General features: G+C 26.5%; 1 protein-coding gene across 1 annotated transcript in view; it reads right to left on the bottom strand.

The window, feature by feature from the left end:
• The window catches only part of LOC142325158 (atrial natriuretic peptide receptor 1), a 1,463,037-nt gene that overhangs the window by 1,216,060 nt on the left and 232,592 nt on the right, over positions 1 to 14,385 (bottom strand). The window lies entirely within an intron of this gene.

Raw genomic sequence — 14,385 nt, 5'->3', positions numbered from 1 at the left:
AATGTTTATTCCATATCTAAATAAACAAAGATATAATTTATCACTTTTTAATTTATTGTGGAAAAGGTTTCAATACTAATATAAAATACAGTTCTATAATATAATATAGTACTATAGAACTACAATATAATATATATAATACTAATATAATATTAGTATTTTACGTGGAAGTCTCGAAGTGAATCGAAGCGATGACTACCTTCGGAATGTAGCGTTCAGAACTTAAAATGTTTTAAGGTATAGTAAATGCTATTAAATAAAATCCCTATCAGGTTTTTATAAAAATAAAATAATTACTAAATTTTTCAAATTAAGGTTATTATTATTAAATAAATAATAAGTCATATTAACTAATTATCATAACTAAATGCACAGAACCTATTGTTACCAAATGTACCTGAATACTACCAAATAATAGCATTTTTTATAGTCGTCCGTTCACCGGTGTGTACATATATATGTATATGTATGTTAGGTGTCGTAACTAAAATGATTGTAGATGCCAGATACGAGATAAAACCATTCCTAATGAAACTGGAAATAATCCTTTTCTCATAATAAGAAGATCCCATAATACGTTTCATAATTAAAATGGGGAATGAAGTGGTTTCTCATTGCCTTCTCTACTTAGTGAAACATACTACATATACATCCATGCCAAACCTAATGAAGTGGAGGAGACACTGCTCAAGATAAATTTCATTAGTACCTCTAGACACACAGCAGATAAAAAAAAATATATATATATATAAGTGAAAACAATATATAATAATATTAGTCTGGACAAAAACCAATTGTTATTCTTAAAATGCATAATCTAGTGGTAAATTACTATCAATATTGGGTACTCATTCGTTATTTTCTAATAGTTGCAGCACTCTACATACAGTTGATCATTTTTTTCTTTTGTTTTTTTATAATTAACTTTATTTATTTACTTTTAAAAATAACACCAGAATTTTATTTTTTAAAAAATAAACCGTTGGGAGAGCAGAATTTGAATGATTTATTATAATATAATACCAAAATGTTTGATTTTAAAGAATTCTGTATTTTTTAAAAACAGATTTCCTCTGAAAAATATCAGAATTTTTGTGACTGAAATTTTTAGGTCAAGAGTAAAAGGTAATTGGAAAAGTTGGTCAAAAAAGAAGCGTACTGCAGAAGAAAAGAAGCGTACTGAAGAAGGTGAACTGCATCTGAGGGAACGATACAAAATATCTTTTCAAACATAGGAAAATAGTTTTTTAACAAAGAAGACAAACTGATATTAATATTATGATGCAACGATGGGGCCTCTTGCTCTAAGAAATAAAAATCTGAATAATTATTTTTTTTATAATTGATTTTCTATATATGAAACCGTAAAAACGCAATACAAATTACTTTACTGTAGAGTAAAACCAATCACTCAAAAAATTTTAACTTTCTGTTGAAATTAAGAAAAATTATACTTATCATACCAAATTAATCATATAACTAAGCTCGTTGGATGATACTGATACTGTAAAGATAAGAGTATAATATTACGAGTAACATCAAATAATATAACTTACTATGATTCTTTGCATCCGAAGTAACTTTATTATTTTTTTTAATTAAAAACAGGCTGAAATTAAATCCAAACGAAAAAATCAATCGAAAGAGGGAATAATGCAATTGTATCAAATAATTAAGCTTATCGAAAGCGTATATTAGTTTAAAAAACTTAATATTGTAACCAAACATATTTTTTAGTTTAGTTAAATCAAATAAATAAATCTAACTACTGAATTTATTTTAGTGAAAGTTTCAATGCTCACGAGAGTGATCTTAGGTGGCTATAATTTCTTGGGTAATTAATAAAAACAAAATAATGATGAATTAAATTGAATTGTAATTAATTTTCACGTAATTTTATAATAATTTAAAAAGTAAAATCTCAAGGTTATACATCCACGCAGTCATATCATGATTCAATATATAATAGTCGTGTTCTAATTTTAGTATTAAATAGAAAAAACGTGCTATTATATACGACATGTGGGACATGAAATTATCTTGGCACTTAATCGTTCATTTCATTCTAGAGCAAGCATGAAACAACCTTAATATTACGTATATTATTTTACACTATGTATAGTCTATACCTTCATTAATTCAGTTACTACTTCTATTGTAATGTAAAACTATTCTACAGTAAACGTTTACTGGTGTTATTATTGTAATACAGAAAGAATATTTATAAAATTATAATAATATATACCTTTTCACAATACATATTATATTGTAAACAATATGTGTTTTGTACATGTGTTCAAAACACATATTGTGCTTTGTAAAAAAAAGAAAACTATTCAGTACTAATAAAAACCGGTGGAACAGCAATAATAATAAAAATTTAACAATTTTTTATTATTATTATAACAATCAATATTAACAGCCAATTAATATTCAGTGACTTCAAAGACAATTTATACAAATTTATATCAAAGCAAATAATGCAGAAATTTAAAACGAAATTGTCTCTTGACTGTTCTTTACTGTATATTTATTTAATCAACCGATATTAATTGTCAATAAAAATAGATAAAATTTAGTAATAAATATAAAATTAAACTAAAATATTGTTCAATATTATTAATTGAACTAATATTAATTATTAATAAAATAAATTATATTTTTATAATAATCATATAAAATTTTTAAACGAAGATTTTTTTTCTTAATAATACATCTATAATAATAATAATTATTAAATTTTTTTTTTTTTTTTTTTAATTTTATAATTGTGCAACAGAACAGTTACAAAACCTTTGTATGCCGCACAATATCACATAAAGTCACAAAAGAACAGCCACAAGTCAACAACCCACATATAAATTAAAAATACAATATTCAAAACACAATAATAATAATAATAACAATTATGCAGTCAAATACAAAAAATAATTAGAACTTTAAAAACGGTAGCTACGGAGTGATGATAAAAACACATAGATGAAAACATACAAAAACAAAAAGACAACATTACTAATACATTCCAAATAAAATAAGTTATAAGCAAAATCCTTAAAAAAACAACAATAATTTTAAAATCATGAAAGTGAGCATCACACCAAGGACAATGATCCATCGCCACGTAAACCTCTCAAATTTTTAACGAACGTTGCCTCATCTTCCCAAAAGCTTAGCTTATCCCGGAACTCCGGAATATTAATAATAATAATAATAATAATAATAATTAATATACGAAGTATTTTAAGAAGTTAATTTATTATTTTATAAAAAGGTATGATGGATAGTGTAATTCTGCATAGGTTAATTATAAACTGTATTTTACATAACACGAGTGGATAAAGTCTATAATGCTAATGAGAATTCGTAGGTTTACAGAAGTAAAATTTTAACGATTAGGTAATTCTTGTAAAGATTATGTATAAATACATAAGTTTGCCTCAATTATTTGTTTGTATTTTAAAAGCGAAAATATTTAAATAAGATGTTTAAATAGGATTTTTAATAATACATGTACAAGAAATAACATTATTATAAACGATTCAAAGATAAGTTAACACAAATTGGTACTATAGCAGCTGATTTAAATAAGAAGCTATAAAGTGTATTCTCTAATCTTCACGGTAATTTATTACAAGAAAATTATATCGGTTATAAATAAATTTAGAATTTATTTGTAACAAATAAATAGTACAGAATTTAATTGCATTATTATCTTTTCTCTACTACATTAAAAAAAAAAAACAATTGTAATATAAAAACCGAAAAGGAAATCTGAAACTGATATAAATCAATCATAAAATTAAAATATATAAATATTTTTATTATCAAAAACAGTACCCTTTTAACTGAAATATACTTATTTTACTGGAATAGTCGCTTTAATATTGGAAGGACAGGTAGAAGGAAAAAATTGTGTAGGCAGGCCACGTTTGGAATATGTAAAACAAATTGTTAGGGATGTAGGATGTAGAGGGTATACTGAAATGAAACGACTAGCACTAGATAGGGAATCTTGGAGAGCTGCATCAAACCAGTCAAATGACTGAAGACAAAAAAAAATACTTATTTTAGCACAACTTTTTACACGGACTAAAAAAAATTGATTATAAAGTTGTAATACCTTCCAGGCATTGGTTATTTGTTCTTATGTAGTGCAAAAATAATAATACATGAAAATAAACCAAAAAAAAGTTATAAAATATTCAAAAACATCGATATTTTAGAATTTTTATCGGCTTCCCCAAAACCAATATTGCCCCTAAAATACTATTTTTTTTGCGCAGACTTGCACATCTACTATGCCTAGGAAGACAGAAAACAAATCATTTAAAAAACAAGCAATAAATAAAAATATAACTTTTATTCTATTTTTGTGGAAGGGGGAATTTTAAGGGAAATTATTTTTTTTTTATTGGTAAGATGAACATGTACTGGGCTTAATATAAAACGGGGATGTATTAGTAAACCTTTTAGAAAATTGAGTTCAAAAATATATCTACCCCACCACCGGAAAATATGACACCAAAATTTTACCAATAAATTGACCCATATACACGAGTCTGCACAACATTTAATCAAAATCGAATAATTCAGTCAAACGATATTAATCTTCAAAGATAATAAGCTTAACACGTACATAACGTTTGTACAAACATTACCCGCCACTATTTTTATTTGTTGCGGTTCCTGGATCATGAAACGTCGAGAAATGAAAAACACATATCTCTTTTTGTTTGACTGATTATCATACACTCTCCTTCATAATTTTAGAGCTATAATGCCCGGAAAGTAAAAGTATAAGAGTAGAAAAAAATTGGAAAAAGCCGGAGAGTCAGTGAATGGAGAAAATCTAAAATTTAAAGACCATCAAATATGAGGATCAACTAGTGATAAAGGAATGAAAAACTAAAAGCTATAATTGAGGAAAATGTAAATGTGAGAAGATTTTTTATAACTGAGGCAAAAAACTGGCAATAAAATTTATTTGTGATAAGATAATATTGTGAGGGTAAAAAATTAATATATACAAACAGAAGTAAGACCTGTTGAGGATAAGGAAAGAAAAAAAGATGCTGATAAAAATAATTAAAGTTATTTTGGTAACAACATATTACGTAGGAATTGTCTCCAGAGGTCAACATAGAGGAAAATGCTGAACGTATAAAATAAAGAGGAAGGATTTAAATTTTAAGACATCAAGCCAGAACACGTTATAGAGGAATACGGAAAGATGTTCAAGAACGAAAGAGTCATCTTTTGATAATTATCAAAAGCAAATTCATAGAAGAATAATTAAATTTGAAAAATTGAGAAAAAAATAAAATAAATAATAATCTGATGAATACATATGGATAATCAGGGTTAAAAAAAGATTTACTTCTAAAACGTTATCTTAAGGATCTTCTATCAGTTAACGTAACTTAACTCACTTCTGTTGATTTACTTAAATGTTTAATTAACTGATTTAGTAAAGAATGAATCATATCATGACAAATAATGTTACATGTTTCACATTAATTTTCTGAATCCTTTTTGTGGCTCTGAGATATATAAATCGCCTGAATACATATGAAAAGATTAAGAGTTGCTCTCCCTTAGTGAAATGATATACGTTATATCGGTTATAAATTTATTGATGATTCCAAATACATAACGTGTGAAAATTTGATAAAATTTGGTTGAGTCGTTCTTGAATTATTCGTAAATTTTTTAGATTAGAATGAGTTGGTACTTTTTCAAAAGGAAACAAAATAAAATAACAATAAGTGGTCTTCTTGCACAGAATTGCGTAAGAATTTTTTTAACGTTTGAATAAGTATTTGTACTTGATATCATATAAATTATAAATATTGTATATTTACAATTTGTTATTTATAGAACCGCAAACCTGAAATATTCTAATGTACGATATACGACCAACTTAACTCAAACAAAATCGAATAAAGTGTTACATAAAATAAATTTAGTAATAAAAAATACAATATTTAGACTAAGTTTATTGAGAATATTAGATACTAACTACTACCTCAAAAATTCAAGAGTAGATTTTCTTTTTCTGTGTTATTTCTAGATAAATTTAAAATATTTGTATTATTTTAATAACACATAAAAATTAATTTTTTTGATGGAAAAAGTAATAATTATAATTTATTATTATTATTATTATCATATTTGTGAAACATGGGAGTATAAAATAGAATAATCTCTGAAAGGAAAAGAATGATTACAGTTTAATTAACAAGCAATTTTAGTTGATGTATTTTGGAAAATAAAATGTTTTCTATTTCATTTACAATTTTTTACATTTGATTTTTTTACAGTACATTTTTCATTTTATAAGGATATGGTGAAAAATAGAATTCTAACCAGAGAAAATACAAAAAGAAATAAATTATGAATAAAGAAATAAATAAATAAGTTTATAAAATATCTTCTAGAATAGTCGAAGTAAAGAAAAAAATTAAGCCACTTTATTTTACTTTAACCGGATAAGTATCGTTAATTTTAACTTTCAAGAAAAACAAACAAGTTAGTACGGATTATCTTCTTTTAAAATTTATAGGGATTAAAATTTTAAATGGATTTAAAAAAGATAAAGTATTTTGTGGTTCAAATAAAAAATTCAATAAGTATTAAAAAAGTTTAATTCTCTATGATTGGAGCAAAGTAACCTAATTTAATTTTTAAAATGTTTTAATGCAATTCTTTGTCAGATAGATAATAAAACAATTTTATATTTATTTAAAAATGCTTAACATTTCCTGTTGATATCTCTTTATTTTTTTTATTTTTTTTTAATTTTTAATCCATATAAATAATAAAATAAGAATATTAATAGAAATAACATAAAATTTAATTTCTTTCTAGAAAAAAATATGACAGCATTGTAATAAAATTTAAAAAGTAACAATTCAATACCGACGAAATACAAATTTTACTAACCAGAGCAAATACAAAAACAAATAAATTATGAATAAAATTTTAGTATCTACCTTAATCAAGAAAATAAAACATTTACGATGATAATAAAACAAATATGATATTTATTTTTTTATATAGCTTAAATGAAAAGACTTAATAGAAAAGATTTTTTTTTAAATCCAATACTTAACAAATAAAAAATTGTAATATTAGTGTTTTGAAGGTTTAATTATTAATTTAAGATACATCTACTATTCAAAATTTTATCGTAACATTAATTAAGCATTTTTTAAAATAAAATAGTAAGGCATGTGAGAGAAGAAGCCATTTATTAATGATTTCCAGCATCCAGTCAGGAGTATTTACAAAACACGATTTCATGTTTCCCTAAATAAACAGTATGAAGCTATCCTTTGATCTTTATTACAGAATTTCGGAAAAGTTATTGTGCATGAATTGACCAAATACAAATTAATTTAACATTTGCAGAGTACAGCAGCTTTCCAGATATTTTCAATAAACAATTACTGGCAATCTTACATTTGAAACAGTTTTATTTTAATACAAAATCTCCTAAATACATATGTATTATTCAAATATATATATATGTTCATCCTTTATATATATAAAAAATAAAACATCAAAATGTAATAAAATACAAAATACTTATAATTAGTTAACCATTATAGAAATGAAAAATTGTTCAAAATATGTTTAAAAATATCTAAACTAAATGAACACGTGAATCACCTAGCAGTGAATCTGTTAACAAAAGTAGCGATATTAGACGTCTAAAGAGGCGACGAGTGTTGAACCTGGGTTACGGTAGGTAGCGATGGATTATCAATCGATGGTATCAATTATTACTGATAATCTAGTTTGTAATATTGGATTTAAATTCTAATATTTTTATTATCTGCTACGAGAGAGAATTCAGCCGCCGATTAGAATTATTTAAGGATTATTGATAAACTCAAGGCTACTGCGATGTGGTCAACATGATCGCGACTGATATGATTAAATTATGAATCGTTCTAGTGTCTGTGTTGAATTTACTTCTTTGTTGAACTTCTTTAATAATTTGTTTCCAATCGTAAACTGTTATTTTTATTTGTTTTAATACTCGTTATGAAAAGAAGTAATTAAATTATTGGTGTCGGCATTTCATGAGGGGTATCTCTGAGTACTTTTCATTTTTGCCATTATTTGTTAATCCATTTACTTATGGTTTCAATAAATAAATATGAAACCAATTTTAAATAAAGTATAGCAGCAAAAAAAAGTCTATAAAAGATTTACCATGATTGGTATTTTAACAAACCAGAGTCAGCTTTGTAAGAAACTTCATTCAAGAGATAAATTTTTGTTTACTGTTAAAGTTAATTTCTGTTACACTACTACAATACCGAGATTATTTCCATAAATATTACGTTTTATTGGTTTATCTGGCTATAACTTTAATTTCAAGTTAATTTGTTTTGAACAAAACCACCATTTAAAGAAATCTTGCTATGTTATTAATGAGAGGCTGCTTTTTAAATGAACAACCTGTTTTATTTTTAAAACTTTAATCTACGTCATTCATATGCAAAAAATATTTCCAGATAATTATGTTACGTACATTATTTTTATCTAATTACGAAGTTACAAAATTGTAGTATTATTGTTAAAAGTAAAAAGACATAAAAATCTAAAGATATAAATAATATATTTAATTGTTTAATAATAAAATTGTGTTAAGTGTAATATTGCTAGCAATTCTTTTATATGAAATATTCACATTAAAATAAAAATCCACACTGCAACACAATTTGTTCCGTTATTTATGAACGACCTTCAAATATTATATTTTTAAAATTATAATAAAAAATAAATGTTTTTTTCGATAAAACATGTCATTTAGCTACCATTTTCTTATACGTAATCTAAAACGTAACAATTATGATTAAAAACAAATAATGCGAAGAATGTAAAATAAAAATATTAAACATGTACATAGGAAACCTGTTAAAGAAATTTCTCATAATTAAATAAAACGAGTGTTACAATACAAAAACAACGTAGAATGCAACATTTTAATCATTTTATAAGTTTTACTGTATTGCATTTGACTGATATCGCGAGTATTTTAAGAAATTATCCTGGTTTATTAAATTTCTAACGGATTCAACTTTTTTTCCGCTGTTAATAGTTGTAAATCGAATTACAGCAAGATATTTATTACTAATGTATTTTGCTAACTGAAAAATAACATACAATTATAAAAATCCATGGCCATGGAACAATATTAACCACATAAAAATACATTCAAATTAAAACAATAACAATATTAAAAAAAAAGTAATAATAATAATAATAATTATTATTATGATACAATAATAATGTAATAAAAGAAAAAACATTAACCAGTTCAGTTAATAAGACTAATGTATATATATATACATGAATGTATCCGGCATTAATACAGCATTAATGTTTAAAAATAGTAATACAATTATACCACTGGAATGAAGCTTAGAAAATTGCAAGGTTATTATTGGCCAAGTGCCACCATTTTATTAACTGTAAATATTTAACCGTATTTAATTGTTATTATAACATAGATTACTAACTTTTAAGGCCAACTTCATTTTAATATTACGCAAAACAATTGTGTTCCTTTAAATTTAATTAGTCTACTTTTCCTAATTAAAATTATACATCACGATATAATATAATACTAACTGAAGAATGTTATGAAGATGCATAAACGAATAGTTTGCATATACGTAATGAAAAACACTACAACTAATCCTAAATAATAAAGGTTTTTTTTTTTATTATAACGATACAGCAATTTTACAATCTGTTCAGTAAGATAATTGAACAATAATTAAATAAAATCTATATTTAACTAAAATTAAGTAGTCACAGACCCAGCGGCTGGTGACTTAACGATAACAACGAAATGAAATAGAAGAGCACTCCGTACAGCCAGACCATAGTCACCTAATTGAAACGATAAGGCCAACCAAGAATATTGTTCCTTAGCAATCTTGAAAAATCGCTGTTCTTGTTATCCAATAAATTGACCTCCAAATAATTCGGATGCCGATCTAAACGATTTTGATACTGTAGGCTGGCCAGAGAGATTTCCTTCCGATCGGTTCGCAATTTAAGAACATTATATATGAGGCTGTTGCTTATGTACCAGGGTATGTTAAGCACTTTTCGCAGTGTTTTTGTCTGGTAACGTTCAAGTATGTCAATACTGGAGTTGTACGCCGCATCCCACAATTCAAGCCCGTAAGTTCAAACAGGCTTTAAAACTGTGTTATAAACCAATAATTTACTTTCCCTGAAAGCCGAGATCTATATCCTATCAGCCAGTACATGTTTTTAAACGTGAGATCCAATTTTTTGCTCTTAGAATTGATATGTTTCGTCCAAGCAAGTCATGGGTTACGATGAAGACCCAAGTATTTACAGTACATCTTGAAATATTAAAGTGAACTAAAGTTAAATAAAAATATGAGGATTAAGATGTGTTTAAAGACTTCTGTTGTCCTGTTTGTGTACAGTGGAAAACTGTGATGAGGAGTTGGCCTAAGATGTGAAAATTATTCTTTTACGAAAATTTACGTTTAGAATAAACACACGGGAACCATAATTCTGAATATTATAATAAGATTTATTTATTTGTTTAAATCCTAATAAATCTGAATGATTTCTACCTCTAGATATATGAACAAAATGTAAATTAATTTTTTATAAAATAAATCAAATAAAGATGCGTTATTCACGTAACGAAACGTAGTAAAAATTATTAATTATATAACAAATTATTTATTATTTACTTTCTACAGTGTTGGATACTTTCAAAAAAATATTTTTGGAACCAATTATATAAAATTTCTCAGCAGTTGAATAACTAGTAACTACACTGTTATGGGGTGCATAATTAGTTCCAAAAACATCTGTTATTTTTTGAGATAAAAAGAGTTAAAATAAATAAAAAAAAGATTTATGTGACGAAATACATGCAGTAACGAAATTGCTGTAAAAACCGCTTACTGATTTTGTTTTTCTTCGTAAATCTTAATTCTATTGAAAGTTCAATAGGAAGAAATTTATATCCTTAAAATATTCCTCATTTCCATCGTGTAGATGAGCATCACGTAATGTTAGAGCCAATGAAACTGCTTTGAATTCAACAACATTGTTAAGATATTAGTGATATTTTATTTATAAAATTATTGTGAGATTATGCAAGTCTAATCTTGGTATTATATCAAATTCTTTTTCTGTAAATAAATTTAAAAAAATATACATATTAATTTTTGCTGTGTTAAATAAGCAATGAAAGAAAATAAAACTTGGGATGGGATATTTTGTGCATCGTATTACTACGAGACTATCTCCACATCAGAAAAACAGTTATGTTTATCGTTTCATGATGTAATGTCCTCATTGAAAGAGTATCGCGATCTTTGTACGGAAAAGTATTCACTGCATTAATGTAACAGTCTATTAGTGAGAAAAAAATTGCCGATTGGGGTATCAAGCTACATTTTCAGTGAAAGTTAGTTAAAAATAATAGCTGGGATCGAACACATACATCAACGAATTTCGGAATGTTGGGTTTCTGTAGTAAAGTTTAGTAGTAAAGATCGACGACATGCTTACGTCAGAAATCAGGTAGTACTCCAGAAGTCATTTATATTATGTAAAACCTTTTCAATTTACATGCTAATCAAGCAACAGTCGAACTTGATATCGTTCGTCTCAACTAAGTAATGTGGATATTGATGAATAAAGTTTTCTGATCTTAATTAGTGTATTCAATATATAAGAATAATTGATGTAATGCATTATTATTACTATTTACATCTAAAATTAATCAATGACATAGCGAAATAATCTGTAATTTGTAAATGTAACTTACAACTGGCAATGACCTAGTTGGCTATTGTTAATTAATTGGTTATCTAGTATCATTTCCCCCTTCTTCCACCAGGGTCACCTAACAGCACAGAATTGGAGGAGATTGTTTCTATGAATTATATAAATTATCGATTACATAACTTTCAACTTATGTAAATGTACGAAAAATGAGAGTATGGGGAACAAGCCGGATTGAATATAGTCGAATAGATCACCCTCACGTCCTTGAATCGTTTCTTACCTGATGATTAAATACAATTTTAATCATACACTACCAGTTGGTTATAAAAGAACTCAGCGAATTATTCCCTTTCATCAAGATAATGAAATCTAACTGAAGCGTTCCTATAAAACGTTTTAAAGCCGCTTTTTCGCATTAACAAGTCAATATCTGAAAACCATAAAACGCCATTACTCATGTCAATTAAAAACTTTAAATTATTAAAATGATTCAAGTTTTTGTGTAGAAAAATGCCTTCCTTTATTGTCTTTTTGTGACTCAGTTGAATTATATATATTCTTTTGACATGATTTAGATGATATGATCTACCATAAAGATATTATAATTATGAATCTTATAGTTTATTTACTCTAAAATGCATTAAAATCAATGCATGAAGTTTACTGCACAATTAAATTTTATAAATGATATGATAATAGCCAAGGCGAAATAAATAAAATGGAACTTGCTCAAAGACGGATATTAAGGAATTCTTATAACCCAGAAAAATTAAGTTTGGAAATTAAGGAAGAATGAGGAACTTTACCATGAGTTAGTTAGAATCACGGAAGCAATACGTAAGCGAAGACTGGCGTTCTATGGATATCTAACAAGAACGGATTCAAACAGACTTAAGAAGAGAATTTTTGACAAGTTTAATGGTGGCAAGACGAACGTTAAATGGTTCAAGCAAGTTAAAGAGGATCTAAGGATAGCAAACGTAAACGTGACGGATTTAAAAGCCAGAAGGTTGCTTAAGAAAAAATGTAATAGAATTCCAAGGGATCCGTAAGGAGAAGAAAGAATGTGCTAACCTAAAGTAGGCGAAAGAAAGAAGGAAGCGACACAGTGAAAGAATGAAGGAATACTGGAAAGCTAAAAAACTACCCAGAAATTAACTATTCTGTTATTTTACAGTAATCGGTGACGAAAAAAATGTTAACAATGTTACTGGTGAGAAATAAAAAGGTGCTAAAGAACTACGTTTTTTGATAGTGGTGTTATTCTGCTATTTATTCTGGTTTGTTCGATATTGAAAACTATGTTTTAAAATCCGTTTGTAACAGATGTTTTATCGTAGTTATAAGTCTGATATAAATGACAAGTAAATTTTTTATTTCCAAATGTGAAAGATTGAAAAAACAAAAATAATTTATTATATAGGCTTTTTAAATTAGGTAGGAGGAAGCAACCACGGATTAATTATATTAGTTAAGTATACGAGGCTAGACTTTAAACGATAAGCATTAACCATTTTAAGAGCTACCGCATTAGAATTCAGTACTAATAACTATAGGAACAAAAATAAGGTAGAGCGGCTGGTTAGAAAGGATGATGTACCAACAAAGAACCACACGGAAAAATACTGACAACCACCTGAAGAACCTCAAGCTTCAAATATTAGGGACATCCATCCTAAAAAAAATTCTTTCGGGGATCAAGATATCATTACCCCGGATAGGAGCAGCAGTTACTAAACAATGATTTACGTTGATTAATTTCGCACTAACTCGATTTTCTTACAGTCACTTGAGGTGAAAACCAGGATTTCGTAAGAAAATTTTGTGTCCAAATATAGATTTGTTGGACAAGTGAAAGTAACCGACTGAAGAATATAGTCGGTCAGCCAGGTCCAACACAGGAAGATCTGTGACCTATCAACCAATATACCAATGTGTATCCTTTAATAGGTTTTCCCATATGAGGTAAAATAATGTTACACAACGAGGAATTAAAAAAAAATTAAAAAGAAAATTTCTTAGAAATTATAATACTTAGATAGATATAAATTTATATTTTTACAAAATATAACCTCACAATAACAGAAGAATATTTAGCTTAATAGTCGATCTTAATCAACCTTATGTCGACCAGAGCAAAGACGTTATTGTTAATTAAACCCCAATAATATAATGACTAAAGCTATAATAATTTATTGAAAAAATTATTATAATTTTTCTAAAATGAAATGAAAACGATAAATATAATGAACTAGTTAAAATCTGACAACAAAGTTGTAATAATTTCTGGTATTGGTTTTTATTCTAACATAGTAGAAAAATGATACATGAAAAAAGTTTAAAAATTAAAAGAGAATTTTTTCTCTGTTCAGCCTCCGGGAATCACCGCCAGGTATTACTTCAGAGGATTAATGAGGATGATATATATGAGTGTAAGTGAAGTGTAGCCTTGTACATTCTCAGGTCGACCATATCTGAGATGTGTGGTTAATTGAAACCCAACCACTAAAAAACACCGATATTCACGATCTACTATTCAAATCCGTATAAAACTTTGATCTACTTCTCCATTCCCAATAT

Source organism: Lycorma delicatula, chromosome 5 (genome assembly GCF_047948215.1).
Source record: "Lycorma delicatula isolate Av1 chromosome 5, ASM4794821v1, whole genome shotgun sequence".
NCBI classification, from domain to species: domain Eukaryota; kingdom Metazoa; phylum Arthropoda; class Insecta; order Hemiptera; family Fulgoridae; genus Lycorma; species Lycorma delicatula.
This window is presented reverse-complemented; position numbering and strand designations above follow the sequence as displayed.